The following is a 5,000-nucleotide window of genomic DNA, read 5'->3' on the forward strand; positions in this document are numbered from 1 at the left end:
TACGCACACATACACTCTCCTACGTAGCTCTACTGAACGAATCTCTATTCCGAAAACTATGCACGCCACCGTTTGGCTTGAGAATATGTGTGCAAACTGCTGGGCTGCTGCGATCGACGGTTGGTAGCAGTATTCGAGCAGCGCAGGATGCTGCCGAAGCCCATCGTATTGCCCATCTCCCTTTTGTAGTGTATATGTGTATGAGTGTGTTTCAGTTGGCAATAAGAGGCTAAAGTGGAGTTATGTTACTGTTTCTAGTCGACTTTCTTCAGTTTCCTCTTTTTTGTGCTGTACAAGCCGGGATATTTAAGGATTTCCTGCTTCTGGCTTTTCCGTTTCCGGATGTTATTATGTGTGTCTGTGTTCGTTCAGTGTGCACTCGGTTGTCGGGAATCTGTTTTCGTGTTTCGGGAAAAGAAACCAACCGAAAGAAGTTCGGAGCGATGAACAACGCAACGCAATGGTTCGAAAAGAGAGAGAAAGATAGAGTCAAAGAGACAGACAGATAGATAGAGAGAGAGAGAGAATTAGGAAAGATGGTTGAGATGAACGAACTTTGGCTGTGCCAATAGAGCGGGCTGCGGAATATCCTTTGCTTGATCGTCGATCGACTACTGTGCGATCGCGGCTCACTCGGGTCCGATTCGCATAACAGTTGCTTCTAGTGTTTCAATTCTTAAGCTAAAAACCGTCTCCGATGCAGTACTTGTGCGTATGTGTGTGAGAGAGTTTATTTTTTTTTTTACCGAAGATCGACTCCGCGGCCGCCCGGTTTTCACAGTACTTTCCCCCGAGCGCCATGCGCCAGCACTTTCACAATTAGATTGGAGAGTTTTTCTCAGTGTTTGTGTATGTGTGTATGGTAAGTAAATGGATTTAGCTTCGTTTCGTTCGTTTCGTTTCGCTGTCTTCCTCTATTATTTACGTTTTTCCTCGTTCGTACGAAAAAACAAAACGCCTTTTCATACCCTAGAGAGATTGGTGTTTCATGTTTAGGTAGTATTGAATTAGAACTTATTCGCTAGAGTGTTTGTTTTAGAGAGAGAGAGAGAGAGTTAGAGCATGACCACTAAGACCACTTTTACCACGATGTAAATGCGTCGCCATTTGCTTTCGCCACAAATGGGCGGATGATGCGGATGTGAAGCGATGTGTTCGTGTTGCTGTCCTCAGTTCGTGTCGTGTGATAAAGGTCCTTAAAGGCAAGCAAGAAAGGGACGACGGACGCAAAGGTCCAGGTGTAACGGTAGATAAATTATATCACAGTTTCAGGGGCCAATGGGAGAGAGTACAATTTGGCGTTGGCGTCAGGTCAAACGAAACCAAAGGGGTGTCCCAGGGGCAAAGTAAGATCGGATCGGTCGGATCGGTTGCACGCTTTCGCGAGGGGCTGCGGTCTGTTTCGCTGATGGCGGGGCAATAATAATTATATGCGCATTGTTATGGTATGGATGGCTGGTTGGTTCCTGTGGCTTGTAGTTTTCGCTTACTGCGCTTATATCGATAGCTATTTGGTTTACCTCTACTATGTATGGTTTGTGTGTTGGAGTAAGTTTCTTCCGTTGTCGCCTTCCTCGATTTACACTCCCGCACCCCCAGCGTGTCGCGGGTGCCGATGGTTCTCAAACTATCTTGTATACACAGGCAGTATTTACAAAACCCCGAGCACTCCGGTCCGGTCCGTCCCGGTGGTGGTCACTTCCGGTGCCCATGTCCCAAGTGTCCTCTGAAGTCCTTTGTCTTTGGTGTGATGGGGTGTGTTCGTGGCAGATGACAGATGGGTGATGATGGCGTCGTTCTATGCGTTCTCTGTGTCCTTTTGGGTACATCACTCTTCTCTGCCGATACTTTTTTCCCTTTATTTTGCTATAGCTTATGCTTATTTCGATTTTATTTATATGTATATATATATATATGTATAGTTATGTAAGGCATTAACTATTTATCGTTTAACTTATCCGTAAAATAGTTCCTAAGACTTGTATTCATTGAACTCATCGAATATATGTACATAGAATTGGGCGTCAATTAAGAAGGTTTAGTAAGATCGCGGAGCGTGTCTTGGCTTTTATTCTTGAACCGTTTTGTCGTCTGTCTCGACCCACTGCTGCTGCTGCGGCGGCTGCTGCTGCTGCTGCTGCTGGCTGTGGCTGGGCGTCCTTTATTAGCGTTAGGACAGCTGAGTGGCAGCCGGTACCGTGATTCCTCTCCACCGGTGCCACCTGCCACCTCGATAGAATTGTTACTTTTTGTCGGCCTTTTTTTTCTTGTTATATATATATATATATATATGTATAAATTTTTCGTGTTTCTTGTGTATGTGTGGCATTTTTTGTTGTTGGTTTGTTGTAATTTGTTGTTGTATCTTATACGTCCGCGCTTTTACTTCCTTTACTTTTCAATAACATATGATAATATTCGATTTCTATTACTAATAGCACTTGTTGGTGTTTTAGTAGTCAATTAATGGTTTATTATATGCAATGTGTGTGTTGTGTTTGGTTTTCACGTTGTTTATCTTATGCTTGCCTTCCGCGCCATGCTTCGCGCTGGCCTCCCTGTCCGGTTCTGATTACTTTTGTTCTTTTCTTGTTTTAGTTTATTTTCTTCCTTTAAGTCTCCTATACTCACGGTGTGCACGCTCGCGGTTCTCTCCGCTTGCACTTGATCGGCTCCTCGTTGATCGGCGTTTTTGTTCGAGACTATTCACTATTTCCTTAAACTGTTCCTCGTTTGATTTTCCCTCTATAATTTTGCTTAGCAATCAATAAAATATTCATATATATGTATATGTATATATATGTATATATATTCATGTATATATATTTAGTATAACTAAGTTTTGGTCGTTATTAAAATTGTTATTTGTAGTTCTATAAAATCACTGGATTCGGCGCACTTCTTGCCTTCGCGCGGCCCTTGCGCGATCCCCCTCGTGCATGCGTTTTGCCTCTACGGTTGTATGTTTCGCTCCGCTTTGTTGTCCTCTGTCTCTTTCGCGCCCAAGATTCACGCTGCACTTTACTCCTATCAATTTCACGTTGCGCGGCCACACACCCGCGCACACGGTCGCTGCGCAAATATTCGTAGCTACACGAGGTTATGTTATGTCTTAGGTTCATACAATTTGCAACTTTTGATTGATTTATGTACACAGAGTTCACGAAGGGGCGAGTTGTTGGACGAGTTTGGACTGCGGCGTGATACGATTGTGGCCCGGGCTCTCGCGGAATATTCTCGGTAATATTACGGTTTCGACCACCCATTTCGACACCCCATTTCGGTCCCTTCGGACTCCGGCGAGCACTCTGGAGCAGCGACCGGGAGATATAAAATTATCTCAACAGAGTGCCCGCACGCGCTTTGATAGGTTGGTTCGGGTTTGGTTTTTTTAGGTTGGTTCCGATGGACAGGATGCAGGCCCATTCTCACTCTCTCACATCCAGTAACTTCCCTTTTGGGTAGTAATTGCGTCGGCGTGAGTGTTTGTAACATAACTTCTCCTGTCACTTACGGTTCGATTTTCGAAGACGATTTACGATGTGAAGAGAGTCGAACTATTTACACTCACGCACTCACGGGGCCGCAGTGCAGTTGGTATGTGGCTTGGGACATTTCATTCTCATTTTAGGCTTTTTATGCTTTTTTTAGTTTTAAGTTTTCGTTCGGCCCGCGTTTTCGGAGCGGCTGCGGAGAAAGGGGGGGCTCGGCCACGGACATTGCCATTTATTGCTTAATTTGATACGTGATATTTTCAATCTTATTTAGATATTTTATTTTCCTTTATTTTAGTTGTATTTAGCCACGGCGCCCACAAAGCGCGGGCCGTCCGCCCCCGTTCCCGAATCACGTTCACGTTTCTTGCGGGGCTTCTTAGGTTGTGTGGTTGTTGTATTAAAAAAATATATTTAAATTCACCGACCGACCGACCGACCGATCGACCGACCGACGACTGGCCGACGACGGGGCCTCAATCTCGCGCGCGCATTGCCGTGGCTTTTTAAGATATTTAATATTCAACTTGTTTTCCCATAGCTGCTTGCTCCATTAATTAATGCGCGCGTGTGTTTCTGCGTGGTGTGTGCCTTTTTTTAAATAATTTTTACACAATTACTATGTACAATGCCGCCATGCCGCGCGCGCGCGGCGTAGACGTGTTTGTGTTTGATTTCCTTTAATTTAAATTCATTCAACGGCGCACGCAAAACTGGTTCACCTGGTGCGCTAGAGTTAGAGTTAGAGTGTAATCGTACTCATCATAATGATAACCATGGCAAACATGCGATGTAGTATGTATGTACTAACAAGAATCATAATAATTCAATAATCAATTGAACCTAGTTCCGATCGGCGCTCGCTCATCCGACTACTACTCCCGGTTTGACCCGCGCCGCTGGCCCCGACTTCCGGTTGCACGCTTTACACTCTACACTCCTCCTTTAAGCGCTCCTTTAAGCGCGCGTGTAATGGGTAGCCTGGGTAGTGTGTTCGTTCGTCGTTCGATCGTGTGCGTTTACAGCGATATTCCTTTAATGCTTAAAGTGGTATGACTTTCGTAAGTTTTGCTCCGCGCAGTTTACGTGTTAATAATTCATATTCATTCTACGTTACGCTAGATTAAGGAGTACCTAGGACACGACACGGGACACGATGTAAGATTGACCGTTTTGGGGGCGAACAGAAAGGAAAAAGTAAAAAACCGGAAGCCGCACGCGAAACGTGGGCCGGCACTAGTGCGCGATGACGGACGACTACAATCTCGGGCTCGTGGCTTCCAAACTGGCTTAACTTGCTTCGCTCTGCTCTGGCCGTTTTTTCGGGAAATGGGACTCGGAATGGGAATGTCCTAAGTGGGCCTACTAAACGCCGTGGGTTTATCGTGCATGTTTCAGTAGTTCGAAGGATGCGCCGTTGCGCCAACTTGGATGCTTGGGTACGGAGCTGGGAATGGGGATGAACTGATACGATCGAGATAAAGAGAGAGAGAGACAGACAGAGTG

Source organism: Anopheles bellator, chromosome 2, assembly GCF_943735745.2.
Source record: "Anopheles bellator chromosome 2, idAnoBellAS_SP24_06.2, whole genome shotgun sequence".
Classification (NCBI taxonomy): Eukaryota; Metazoa; Arthropoda; class Insecta; order Diptera; family Culicidae; genus Anopheles; species Anopheles bellator.